Genomic DNA, 14,975 nt, shown 5'->3' on the forward strand with positions numbered 1-14,975 from the left:
ACCCGCAAAAGTTTACAGTTTTACAGTTATTCTAGATGCTTTAAGGCTGTGAACCCCTCACTACACACTTTATACTCCTTTCTCTCCTGTTCAAACACTGTCAGAGTTCAAACCTTCATAAAAATAAGTCCAGTGTTACAGAATGAAACCAAAGCACAAAGCAAAATAAAAGGAAATATAATAAATGAAGATTAAAAAATGGTTTGTGAAATGGAAGTTGTGGCGGCTGCACTAAAATGAATGATAAGTTAATGTGGTCTGTTCAGAGCTGTCAGTAAAAGCTTGTTTAACTGGTTTCGGCTGTCCCGCCTAACAAATGAAGAGATTGCTTCCAAAACGCTATAAATCCAGAAAAAAGTGTTTTCTTTCAAAAAGGGTTTATATGAAACTTCTAGTTTATGTTTCAAACTGTAATATATCATCATGAGTTTGTAATAACATCAAAAATCTAATCTATATTTTGATTTTAAACATTTATTAAACACCCAAAAAGCTATAAATCCATTTCATCAAAAAACTCATTTTATGTATTTATATATGTATTTCTAATAATGTTATTTCGCCGGCTGTCAGTTGATCCGCATGACAAAAGTTTTTCTCTTTAGTATGTGAACAGGAAGTGGCCGGTATTTTCCCTCCAGCTGAGTTTCGGGATTCTGTTTGGAAGGCTTCCGCTTTTTTCCCATGGAAGAAAAGAGGACTGCCTCATGGATACTGTCAAAGTTATTCATGTCACATAGCTAAAACATTTAAAAGACGACTGGACATACTTTCTATCTACTGACAGGGCGCCGCCATGACAGTTGGAAAGCTGCCCCGTGATTGGTTGAATGGAAATGCTGCATTGTGCTGAAAATCAGGGCGTTTGTAGCAGATTGGGAAAAAAGGGAAGAAACGGTGCAGGGAAACATGGCGGATAACGTGTTTTGTTACTAATTGATTAAAAGCTTTAAACAGAGACCCCGTGTGAAACTTATTTTGGTGGTAACTCGTTTTCTTAAACAGTGGCGTTTCTCGCCCTAACCCTAACCCTAATAATGCTGCTCACAGCTCAGTGTCTCAGTGTCTTCACTCTTCAGTCCATCAGTCCAGTCTGACCCTTTGGATGAGATTCTTTGTGTCTGAGTCCTGCCTGCTTTTGGACTGTGGAGCTGTTTCTTCCTGTGTTTGGACCTTTTCAACCCTTTGTGGTCTCTTATTGGATTTTGTCTTTTGTCTGCTTTGGTTGTCTCTGTTATGTCCCAGGCTGAGGGGAAACCCACACACAGCATGTCTGCACCTCCCCACTCGTCCCCACTCTCAGATCGGCAGCTACACAGGCTGGTTTCAGTGTTAGGCTGCAGTTCATGAACTCAGAGCTGAGCAGTGCCCAAACAAACACAGAGACACTACAACACACTAAAGCTCCCTAACAAGAGAAAAAAGGAAAACCAATGACAAAGCTGGAACCTAAAACTCCTGCTGGGGAGTAATAAACTCCAGTAAACACCAAAGAAATCCAACCGCCGAGGCTGCGCTACAACAGCTCTGATGGACTGATAGAACACTGACTCATGCACAATAACATGAGGAAAGACTGAGTCAAACTTACACTTCCTCAGCCCAGGTTTTAACCTCTGCTCTCCACCATGCTCCACCCTGCAGGAAGAAACACAGTCAGAATGATTTTCTAACCAACATGAGTCCAAACTGCTGATCAACATGAAGCAGAGTTCCTCAGTTTGTCAGAGACACACAAACAGACTGAAACTCATCTGTGTCGACTCCAGAAGAGTCTCTCCTGATCTGCTCTGTGTTTATTCATGTCCTCCATTCTGTGAAATATTGCTCTCTGTCAGTGCTTTACTGTAAAATCCTCTTCATGCAGCAACAGTGTAGGTTTGATCTCAGCATTGTGCATTTATCCAAAGCAGCAAACAAGCCACACTGTCTCTGACTGTTTGTTCCTTTCACTCTATATGCAAACACAAGCCTGGTTCACATGTGTCATGGATGGAAGAGTTTCTGACACACTTCAAATAAATACATTCACTCATGTCTGTGTGTAGTTTTTACAGTGATAATATTGTAGTGTCTCCCTGCTCTCTGTCTCTGACTGAAGGAACTCCTCCTTCTACCATTGTGTTGTTGTCTCCTCTGAAGCTTCACATATGGATTGTTTCAGGAACATTTGTTTGTGGAAATAATTCAGTGGTTCTTACAGCTGAGGGCATTAATAAGTAGGGCATCATTTTGTATTTGATCTGCACTAAGTGTGACTGAAAATCAGTCTGTATGTATTTTGACATGAAGAACGTGTATAAAGAAAAGTGAAGTTAACATGATGGACACTTAATGATGGAGGAAGATGAACATCAGGGATCAGTGATTATTTCTTCTCTGCAGTTTCAGTCCATCCATCAACAGTTGTGGATATATGAGCTAAACTGACAGACTGAGGAGGACTCATGCTCTGTGGTCTCTGTGTACCTGAGAGTCTTCAGACTACAATCTGGACTGTTGAGTAAAGCAGACAGCAGCTTCACTCCTGAGTCTCCTGGATGATTGTAGCTCAGGTCCAGCTCTCTCAGATAGGAGGGGTTGGAGGTCAGAGCCGAGGCCAAAGAAGCACAGCCCTCCTGTGTGATCAGACACCCTGACAGACTGGAGGTACAAAACATGTCATGAACTCAAGAAGAAAGAAGGAAAATCCAACAGATCTTCAACATGAACATGAAGCAGAATTTAACTGATGATCAAAAAGCTGGATCCTGACCTGAGAGTCTTCAGTCTGCAGTCTGGACCCCCTAATCCGTGAGACAGCTGCTTCACCCCTGAATCCTGCAGGTTGTTATTATCCAGATCCAGCACTCTCAGACTAGAGGACTGGGAGCTGAGGACTGAGGACAGAGCTTCACAGCTTCTCTCTGAGAGGTTACAGCTGCTCAGCCTGAAAGAAATGAAATGTGTACATTTAACAATACTGAATAATTGTAACAAGTAGAGCAGTGCAATGAAAAAACAATTCTACAACATGAAAGGACACTATTGTCTAAGCTTAGTAATGTCAGTGGTTATAATTTGTGAATTATGTTTGTACATTTTTTATTATTAATCATCTGTCATTTCTATGGCAGAGAACAGGAATCAGCCAATCAGAAAAAAATGTATTGTTGCCAGGTGAGGTCTGAGATTCAGCTGCAAGCACACCGTGCAGCAGACGTTATGGCATATAGGGCAGGCCAGGAGTGAGAGACAGGGAGCGGGTTTCCTTCTATATTGATCCTCCCTCTGTGTTTCAGTCACTTCATGTGAACTGATTGTGTGCTGATCAACACAAGCAGACACATCAGCACAGATTCATGTGAACTAAGTTACCTGTTGTGCAGCTTTTTTTGGAGGCTTTGGGTAATCTGTTTCTAATCTGTTTAATCTGATCTGTTCTGTGAAGTCTCTAAAACCTGACAGTGCAGCTGATGGCCTCATTGGGAATACAGTGAAACAGAAATGTGGTTTTTGTGGTTAAAGTCATGGTGGCACAGAGGTAGACAGTAACAGATATAAACATTTTGTTCTAATAACCTGTTAGTGTAGTGCCACCATGAGGCTGACAGAACTGTTTCATTTTCAGTTGGTTTTATATTTGTCATCATGGCTTAAAATAAATAAGGAGTTATTGAATCTCTCAGTAATAGTTGTTGAGTTAACCCTTTACTTCTGTCAGTAAAATAGCTGTTGAAATCCACCAGAATGCAGGAAATGGCTTCTACTTCATCCAAAATGTTCTGGGGGAGGTAACTCTGATACTTTTCCACATTAAAACCATACAGCCTGTCCTTATTAGCTTTAGATATGATTCCAGCCTCAGACCTTTATGGTGCATTTCCAGGCTATTCTTTAAGGTCAGTGACTTCATATTGTTCATCTTCAGCAGTTTCTGTTTCATAACTTCCTAATGTTCAAAGGTTTTCTACTTTTCACAATAAAACAGCTTCATCTATTCAAAGTGTTTCAGCAACTTAAATTCAGACTGCAGATTCTCCAGCAATTCAGAGCAATCCTTCACATCATTCAGAGCAATGCTTCAGCTGCAGCAACCAAACTCACATTTTCTGCAGGAAATGCTTTCTAGTTAACTTTGTGTTCATAGTGTGTCAATTCATATTTTCGTCTTGTTTAATGAGTTGCAGTTTAATGTTATAGATGTACTTGCACAATCCATCATCATTTAATCTCTTGAGTGAAGCCTACATCTAGAAGGTTTCATTCCTAAATGTGTTTTGTTTGTAACCCAGTTTAAAATCCCCACATGTTTTAATGAGTGTTGATCATTTCAGTTCAAGTTTAAATGTGTAAGCATTTAAAATGTGATTTAAAAGGGTAAAAAAGTGTTACATGTTTGTTGTGTTATGTTAAAGAATGTTGCTGAAAGATGTCCCACCAGCATAGATGGGGTTAATAACAAGTGACAGGACCGTGAGCACAGTGTGACACAGACTAGGAGAGGTGTGTCGGAGAAACATGTGTAACACAGAGATTTTCTGTCTTCATTTCTAAGTTAGCAGTGCACAAAACGGTGTGTAACTTGTGTCTTAAGGTTGTTGACAGGACAATCTGTGAGAAGAAGTCTAGCAGCATACTGAGAGGCGGGAAGACTTTCGCCTGCTGCGGTATATGTCAGTCTGTAATCATTTAAGTTGCTGCTTTATAGAGTGTATTAAGGTGTGGGGGCCACAACTTTTGTTTAAGTGACCTTGAGGTTGGTAAACTGAGTTTCTGAATTCATTAGAGGGTTAAGAAAAAAGGTTATATTGTGTTTTTGCCTCCAAACAGCTGGAGTGTTTTTCTTTAAAAAAGTGACATTTGATGTTTAAGGCTCCAAAACAATATTCTAATTTTATTTTCATGTCTTAGTTCACCAGCATTAATCTTTTCTTAAATAACTGAGAATTATTTTTCTAAAACCTTGTGTTGTGTTACTTATTACTCACCTGAGAAAGGGCAGGGATTCAATTGCAGAGACATATGCAGACGTAGTTAAGATCTTCATTAAAAATATAATTTAAAGATGGCCATTTGATTGATGGGTCAAACACTGCACTTGTGTGTATTAAAGGGACATCCAAGATAATAATTAAAACTGAGTTAATCAGGGTTAAGAAACATTGGATAAATACTTTAAAAGAACCTAAAAGCCTGCCCTCATCTGTAATGTGGTGAGAGTTGCTCCTCTGGCACTTCCTGTGTTTTTCATTTCTTGCTCGTTTCCTTGTTTTTGTTCTTTCCAGGCGCGATGGTCCAGCTGGGTGGAGTCGTGGCTTCTTCTCACCTGGGTTCCGTTTCCCGTCATTCCGCCGGCTACTTAAGCGCCGCCTCCCTTCTCCTCGGCGCCAGTTCTTCACTGCTATTTTCGTACTAAGCAACCAGCCACCTTTCTGTCCATTCTAAGTGACCAGTGACTTACCTTGTTTTTTGCCTAGGCCTCCAGCCACGCCACCCGGTTGTTTCTCGCCCTGGACCTGAGTTGTGCTTCACCCTCGTGGTTGTTTTTCGTTCCTCCTTCAAGTTACCTCGTAGTTCGCCCTTGTGGTTGTTTTTGGTTATATTTTGGACTCAGCTCAGTTTTCTCCTCAGTGGTAGTTTTTTGTTTTCTCTATTAAAGTGAGTAAATGTACCTGCTTCTGGATCTCCGTCTGTGATCGCACATAACATCATCAATATGACTACAGAGGGGAGCGCTACATGTTGTTGAAGTGTTTTCTATATTCACATATGTTTGTCAGAAATATTTTACACCAGAAAGTTCCAACAATTTTATCTTGGAACTCATTTGTACTAGTTATATCTACAACTCATGCTGATATACAACTGAAAACAAAACCATGCTGCATCTCAAAGAGCTTTAGTAAACCCAAACCTCCCTCATTGATCAGACAACTTGACAAGAGTAGAGTTACAAAATCATAAACTCAAAAAGCAAGAACTAAACCCCTACAGACATTCTACATCTGGGGTTGGGTGGGTTAGTAATGCATCATCAGTTCAAAACATAAGCAGCAAAATCCAACCGATCAACCAATGAAATGTGAAGACTGGATCAACACCCAGATTTACCCTGACCCGAGGATCTGCAGTCTTGGGACTTCAGAGCTCACCCCACCACAAACTTTACATCACAACACATAAAACTATTGAGACTGACCTCAGAGTCTGCAGTCCACAACTCTCCAGAAAACCACGTAGCTGCTCCACATCCTGCAGGTGGTTCCCACTGAGGTCCAGATATCTCAGCTGGGAGGGGTTAGCCTTCAGAGCTGATCCCAGAGAGCTGATCTCTGACAAACCACAGCCACACAACCTAATAAAACAATACAAGACATTGATAGAGCCATTGATACCACTGATCATCTAATAATATGGGATAACATTAAAACATACAGATTACTGTTACTGGGAGGGAAGAAAATAATAATTATTCACTGAATTACTGAGCAACATTTGAACATATGAGTAGATCTGATTTGTCATCAGAGCAACAGTGACTGAAGATACACATGTCTGTGGTCCTTTTCTGTCTGTCAGTCCTGACAGATGATTTAAAAACTGGACCTCAGCCTAATAATAACATTAACTGACCTAAGAACCTGCAGTATGCAGTGAGGACTGTCCAGTCCAGCACATAGCTGCTTCAGTCCTGAATCCTGCAGCCTGTTCCGGTTCATGTCGAGCTCTGTCAGATGGGAGGGGTCGGACTTCAGAGCTGAGGCCACAACTTCCCAGTGAGTCTCTGAGAGTTCACAGTCAGAAAGTCTGTGATGACAGAAATATCAGAACATTATGAAAGGGACACTTTAAGTAGTAGCAGTGATCTCATTTGATCTGACTGTTTGACATGTAACAATAGTTCTGATCATTCTCATCGTCTCATTTTGACAGTGTATTTCACTTTATTCCTCTGTTGTAGGTTCTTCCAGCTGATATTGCTGAAAGATAAATTCTTCTCTTTCATTCAGAGACTTTAAAGAGTTATTCAGTTGTGTGACATCCTGATTGAACTGTTTGTGTAATGGTATGTGTGTGCATGTTTGCATACCATGATGTTGTGCTGCAGTTTTTGCAGTCTTTGTATGTATGTTGTTTGTGCAGCTCTTTGGCCACATGCAGCTGTTTTAACTACAAATAAAGACACATTTATTGTCCATTCATTTAACAGCTTCAAACAGAAACATACAAAACAATGTTTTCACAGTAGAAGAACATCTGAGACAAAAACACAGCTGATGTGATGTGTCAATGAACACAAGGAGCTCTGTTAGAGAGAAACATACAGTGTGAATGTGTCAAAGAACTAAACCAGTAATCTACACTGATTGGTCACATCTGGACTCACCTGAACTTTCTGCAGTTCCTCACAGCTGGAAGCAGTCTCAATCGTCCTTCTGTTGTTGTGTTGTACTTCATCAGGTCTAGCTCATCGAGAACCTCCTCTGACATCTGCAGCATGTAAGCCAGAGCTGAGCAGTGGATCGCAGAGAGTTTCTTCTCTGATCTGGTCTCTGACTGCAGGAACTCTTGGATCTCCTGATGCACTGAGAGGTCGTTCATCTCCATCAGACAGTGGAAGATGTTGATGCTTCTGTCAGGAGACACATTATAAGTGTTTCTCCGTTTCAGGTTGTTGATGGCTCTCTGGATGGCCTCTGAACTGATCTCTGTCTGACCCAGCAGGTCTCCTAAGAGTCTCTGGTTTGACTGCAGGGAGAGACCATGAAGGAAGCGAACCATCAGGTCCAGGTGGCCAGTTTCACTGTTCAGAGATTTCTCCATGACTCTGTACAGGATGTCATCCAGAGATGACCAACTTTTCTCTCCCAGGAAGTTCACCAGCTCTTCATCGTCCCCATCAATGAAACAGCGTATGAGGTGGAAAGCAGCCAGAAACTCCTGAACGCTCAGGTGAACAAAGCAGAATGTTGTGAATTCCTGTTTCCTTCTTCGCTCTTCTTTGAAGATCTCTGTGAACACTCCTGAGTACACTGAGGCGTCACTGAAATCGATGCCACACTCTTTCAGATCCTTCTCATAGAAGATTATGTTGCCCTTTTCCAGCTGCTGAAGAGCCAGTTTTGCTAGTGAAAAAATGCACTGCCTGGACAGTTGTTCAGGGTCACATTTCTTTTTGGACTGATTTACCTGAAACATCAGAAACTCTGCATACATCTCAGTCAGGGTCTTGGGCAGCTCTCCTCCCTCTCTGGTTTCCAACATGTCCTCCAGAACTGTGGCAGTGATCCAGCAGAAGACTGGGATGTGGCACATGATGTGGAGGCTTCGTGATGTCTTGATGTGGGAGATGATCCTGCTGGCCTGCTCCTCCTCTCTGAACCTCTTCCTGAAGTACTCCTCCTTCTGTGGGTCAGTGAACCCTCTGACCTCTGTCACCACATCCACACAGTCAGTGGGGATCTGTTTGGCTGCTGCAGGTCGTGTGGTTATCCATATGCGAGCAGAGCGCAGCAGTTTTCCATTGATGAGGTTTTTCACCAAGATATCGGTGGTGGTGGACTCAGTTACATCAACAGAGTGACTATCATCAACATGAAGGTCCAGATGAAGGCGGCTCTCATCCAGTCCATCAAACACAAACAGAAGCTTGAATTCGCTGTCGTCGTAGTTGCCGTTTCCTGATGATTCTAAAGCAGTAAAGATGTAGTTAAGAGCCTCCTCTTTGATGCCCTTAGCCTCTGGGATACATTTATGAATGAGGTTTGCCAAACTGAACTGTTTTCCCCTCCGTGGATTCAGCTGACGGAAGGAGAAGGGGAAAATGAGATGCACATCTTGATTGGCTGTTCCTTCAGCCCAGTCCAGCATAAACTTTTGCACCAGGAAGGTCTTTCCAATTCCTGCGATTCCGTTGGTCAGCACTGTTTTTACAGGTATGTATTCTCCAGAAGGATGTTGGAACATGTCTCTGGGTTTGACAGATGTCTCAGTGTCTCTGGGCCTCCAGGCTTTCTGGATCTGTTGGACCTCATGCTGTGTGTTGATGTGTATGTCAGGGCCGGCTGTGATGTACAGCTCTGTGTAGATATCAACCAGACGCTTTTTATCGTTTGCCCAGCCTTCTCGTGTATACAGAATCTTGCCCTTGAAGTTTGATTGAAGAATTCTTTGGTAATATGTGATGTGGCGTGACTCCGGTACTGGAACCATCCCATCTGTCAAAGACAGTGAGTAGTGTTAGTGTGTGTTTACACATATAGGCAGACCTTGTCTGTCTTAACTAACTTTCCCAGGTAGTTCAGTGTGTTCCTACAAAGCAGAACAGATCCATTATCATCCAAAAAAACGAATTCATCTTGGCAATGCTATGGCTAAGAGAGTAAATCAAGGCAACTGAACACATGGATGGTCTTTGTTGTTTTCTGTAAACATTTCACTGCTCCCCCTAACCACCTTCACTCATGATACAAACTACTAATAAATAAACTTAACTTGAGCTTCTATGTTAAAATAACGAAACACATTAAAACATATGAGTTTAAATGGACAATCAAGTGTCAGTATTAGTGTGAGTGTAATGTGGTAGTTTTGTTTTTGCAACACTGACACTAGTGTAGAGTTTTAACACTATTGTCAGCCAGTGTTACTTTCTAACACCTGTCAGAGTTGAAATAACTCTCAACAGGTGTTAAAATGTACACTTTCAAGTTTTAATTTAACACTTTATAGTGTGGACACATAAAGAAAGCAGTCGAAAATCTGAATATTGCATGGTAAGTCTGACAGACAAAGCAAGTGATTAGAGCACCTTAAACACTGCAGTGTTTGGTACACAGGCTGGATTCAGTGTTAGGCTGTAGGTCATGAACTCAGAGGGGAGCAGTGCCCAAATCAACAAACAAAAAGACACTAAAACACACTAAGGTTCCCTAACAAAAGAAAAAAATGACAAAGCTGGAACCTAAAACTCCTGACCCAAAAACAGAACAAAGAAAAAGGGCGTCTCCCTCCTACAAGCTGCAGCTACACATGACAATATATACAGAGCTACTTACAAATGACAATGACTGATCCAAAAGCAAGATGGACTCCAGCTACACAAACACATCAACACAACAGGTACTCAGACACAGACTAAAGACACACAAATCATCTGGCTCATGTGAGAGTGGAAGTGAGGAGGACATGAGACTAAAAAGACACCTGGGACATGCTAGCAGGTCACAGTCCATATTCACTCCAATGACATCACATCCAGACGTTTGATGGACAAAAGCCTTTTTCTTGTTGCATATGTGGGTCAGAACAATAAGGATCCAGTAAGTGTGCAATGACACTGTGACTGAATACAAGAGACAAATGTCCATTAAAGACAGGACTTCTGATGGACTGATAGAACACTGACTCATGCACAACAACATGAGGAAAGACTGAGTCAAACTTACCCTCCCTCACATCAGGTTTTAACGTCTGCTCTCCACCATGCTCCACCCTGCAGGAAGAAACACATTCTGACTGTGTTATATCAAAGGCTGTCATGTGTGTAGCTACGTTGGTTGGCAGCATCAAAACACATGTGAGACAGTGAGTTCGAGACACAAGAGATGGCAGCCAAAAAGAACGTCTATATAAGGAGCTATTCTGTAATGAAACCTGTCAGTCATGTAAAGTTCACTAATGAAATTAGTTCATCATAATAATAACTGATGCATGGCATCTAACAGGCTAATCGCTGCATAATAGTCCTAACAGTCCTCTTAAGGTCTCCTTTAGAAAACAGGACACTCATAGTATTTCTGACTAAAACCATCTTACATATGTTCACAAAGAAACCAGGGAAGATGAAGCATTTGCTAATGATAATATGGAGTAAGGAGGCGTTCAGTTCATGTGTTGTGCTTAAAAATATTGTTCATATTATGATGTTAAAATACATTTTCCTCTCTGTTTTTTTGAGAGTGAGTGGTTTAAAAAAAAGAAAATGAGAGATGAGTAGTTCTAGTATGGAAAGTAATGGTCCAGCCAAATTGTCTCATGTTAATGTTGATATTTATAATCAGTTAAGCTGATAATGAGAATATTTATAATGATCATTGAGAGGCCATGTTTTACATGGTACATGGTTGTGTATACATGTGTTTATATGTCCTTATCTATATGTAAAGACATATTCTGTTATGAGAATATTATTGTAACCCCATTTTGGCCTATACAGGCCGGGTCTCTTTTCTTTATGTGGATCCCTGGGTTCAAGATCTTTCAGAGCCGAAAACTCTGTTTATATGTAAACGAAGGGAAAAGTAAAGGTAACACGAGTAAAATATAGAATATATATTGTTCCCTCATGATGACACTGGTGTTCAGGCCTGGGTGTCCTCACAGAGCTTACGTCTTATTGAGGTCATCGATGAGCAGTTGCTCGTGCGTCTGGAGGATGTGGTAGAATTTATCTTTGGCCTCTGTTCCAGCTTGCAGGAACGTGTAGAGCTCCCTGACCTTGTCCTGGCTGGTGGGCTGAGCTCTGATCCGATCATATGCTTCCTGCTTGATGACCGAGCCCAAGAGCTGGTCCAGGATGGGGTCGATGTTGCTGATTCTCTGGATCAGGTCAGCTCTGTGTTCATCCACAAAGTGCGTGTCTGAGAGGAGAGCAGAGAAAGATGATGACCTCTGTGGTGCGTTCAGGAACCCCTGCCCTCTGTCCTGTGAGGACTGATGGGCTTCAGGGTGTATAGAACGCTGAGTGCCTGACATTTCCCAGTTTGGGATCAATCAAAGAATAAAGATCATCAGTCTATCAGCTGGTTTATGGTGTGTTCAAGAGGAACTGGTGCTGACCTTTGGACTCTGCCCTCTTTGTGAGGTCAGAGAGGTCAAAGGTCAGGTCAGTAAAAACCCAAATACTCGCACTGAGGTGTGTGTGGTGTACAGAGAGAAGACTGTACTCACGGTCAGCGGGCTTTGCCATCAGTCCAGCTGTGTCTTCAGCTGAAACAGAGAAGGAGACACCGTCAGTGACAGACTCATAAGTGATACAAACTAACAGGGAATGCAACTGTTACCTTAACAAGAATACATTTTAAACCAAACACAACAATATGTAAACGTAATTACATTTATTTGATCCAACAACTCACCAAGTTCACTTTTTGGAGTGTCATCAAAGAACTGTGCATGTCACACAGTCAAGTGCTGCCACCCAGTGTCAGGTATAAGTATCAGATTGGTGATTCAACAGTGTTGTGTTGAATTTACTTAGATGGTTTGTGTTGCTCACTGAGTTCCTTCTGGACAGAGGAATAACGTGAGCAATGCAATGTGTGGCCGTCCAATTAGCAGCAGCACAGTAAAAGCCGCTTTCATTCAGTCATTCTTGTCTGTAATGATGCAGTTTGTACCCAGAAGGGCTCACAATAGGAAAATCAACCTCATTTAAAGTGAGTGTTATATTTATTTTGAATATAATTAAATGTGATGTAACTATTTTTGGTATATACATTTGTGGCAGGTGGCGGTGCAGTGAAGCCATCAGATGGTTCAGGCTGTGTAAAGGCCTCCATCAGCAGTGACAGTTTCTCTGTTTACAGACTGAAGTGGCTCCTTTAACTTGGAGGATGTGGACACAGATGATGTTTCCCTCCCAGTGAATTCACTCAGACATTAAAGGTCTGCTGAAGCTCCCACTGGAGACAAGCGTGCACTTTCATTTCAGAAAGCACAGAGGCAACTTCATCGGGTTCATATAGCAGGAAGCTGCACTCTGTCAGATCTGATTTCATTTTATATATTGTGGATTTATGACCTGTATTTCTTCTAGATACACCCTATGTATTTTATGCATATCTGTACAGGAGGACCGTGGATTCGGGGGGGGGGGATTCATGTTTGTGCATGTTCATAAAAAATAAAAAAGAAAGAAACAGTATTTCTGTATACACTGAATCTCACTGCCTTGCATCCCCCCAATGATGTCTTTAAAATATAATATATTGAATAAAACATTCAAAATTGCTGAAAATGGTTGAAATAGTTTAGTTGCCCAAAACATTTAACTCCAAGGCCGACTCATATAATGTGTCATTTAACTGGAATTTTTGCAGCATTTGATTTATAATAATTGAACTAGTGTCCTGTCTGTTTAATGTGACTCAGCTGAACTAAAACCACCTTCAGTCACTCCGCAGTCTTCCGGGACAGCTCGTAGGACTAAACAAGATGCACCTGAATGCACCATGAAATCAGCAGCGTTGTGGTACCCTTTACCATAAAATCAATGTATTCACACAACAAACTGTACACGTGGACAGAGTGCGGCCACAACACTGGTGTTAATCCCAGAAACAGTCTGATGTGCTAGAGTCAGAGAATAAAGCGACATTTTCTCTGTGAACAGTGAACTTTACAAAAAGAACAATTCCCCACAGAACTGACGTACAATATCGCTCAATCAGTTACAGGGCAGTAAAGATCAATGAGGTGATTCTCACCTGCTGAATCAGTCCTGACTTCCAGAAGCTTCCACCTTCATGTGTGGAGCTGCTCGTTCTGCTGCCGTCTGACTGGAAGGGAAATCAAAAAAGGGAACTCCACAAAAACCATAAAACAGGGAACCTGATACAAACATGTGATGTCAGCAGCTCAGTGAACACGCAAAAGCAGAAAATATGAATACAATTACAAATAAATCATTTCAAAATTAAAAACAACTGTTCTAAAACAAATTTTCTGCACAAACAGAATTTACACTCATGTTATCTCTGTTTTATATTATTGAATAAATGTTATAAAGTTTAAAGGAACACCAACAAAGAAAAAAAAGAGCTTTTAGTCAGAGTTCAGTTCAGTTGTTACTTCCTCATTCACATTTTCACCATTGACATCTGTTATTCTAAAACCTCTCCTATGTGGTTGCTTTTGCTTCATTAGTCACAACAACTCCTCCATGGTATTTCTGTTTGGACTGTAAATATTAAATCAAGAGAGGCCTGTGTAGAGTGTCATTGTTAGTTCTCTGCTGTCAGTTGCTTCATTTCCTCCTGAAGATTTTGCAAACACTCGACTTCCTCTCAGCTTCTGTGTCATACTTCTCTTTAATTTGTTTGACTTCACTGAACTGACCTCGTCTTGGTCACATAGATCCACTTTTCTTATATAAATAAAATATGTACACATACATCAGTGATCTGCACATAATGAATGTGAACGTAGCTATCTCCACAACACAGATGTGTCCCCACGTCTGTGGAACAGTCTGCCTCTTCAAGGCAGATCTGCTCCATCTGTAGAAGAGTTTAACAGCAGACTCAAAACTCATTTGTTTTCCTTGGCTTTTAACACTGAATAGGCAGCTCACCTGGGCTTTTATCCTTTTATCACTATTTTATGCATGTTTGACCTTGTTTACTGTACTTTTATTATTTTACTTTGATTTTATTAATACATGACTGACTCCTGTGTACTGATAGAACTGATCTGACTCCACCCGTCTCCATCATTCATAGAACATAACCTGTAGCTGCTTCCTGTCATACTGTAAGCACATACATAACAACAGCACAGGATGAATCTATGCATAGAAACAGAGAATCACACAATATACTATAATCATCCATAATTTAATATAAATATTATTAGTGTTTATTTAATTCATGATAGATGCCAATATAATAACTGTAATCAATACTGAACTATAAAATATCTGATCAATGATCAAACTGATATACAGATATTGACAGATTCTCACCTGCTGAATCAGTTCTGACTTCTGAAGTTTCCACCTTCATGTGTGGAGCTGCTCGTTCTGCTGCTGTCTGTCAGGAAATCAAAAACAGAAGTAACGTTACAAAACACAATCACACAAAAACACAGAAATATAAATAAATAAAAATTACTTTTAGTGCTTACCTTTTAACATATGTCCAGCGACCGCAGATGAAAACTAGCCCTCAGGTTGATTCTTGTGCATTTACAGAAATGTTACCGTCTCATCT

At 41.0% G+C, this 14,975-nt stretch overlaps 1 long non-coding RNA gene across 1 annotated transcript; it reads right to left on the reverse strand.

Annotated features, from left to right (window-relative positions):
* Window positions 1-11,603: 11,603 nt before the first annotated feature.
* Window positions 11,604-14,451, reverse strand: LOC114429580 (uncharacterized). Its single transcript, XR_003669821.1, has 3 exons — window positions 13,473-14,451; window positions 11,935-11,973; window positions 11,604-11,624 (listed from the first exon to the last, which is right to left on the reverse strand). It is a non-coding gene; the product is annotated as an uncharacterized LOC114429580 (long non-coding RNA).
* Between the last annotated feature and the right edge of the window lie 524 nt (window positions 14,452-14,975).

Source organism: Parambassis ranga, unplaced genomic scaffold (assembly GCF_900634625.1).
Source record: "Parambassis ranga unplaced genomic scaffold, fParRan2.1 scaffold_159_arrow_ctg1, whole genome shotgun sequence".
NCBI lineage: Eukaryota > Metazoa > Chordata > Actinopteri > Ambassidae > Parambassis > Parambassis ranga.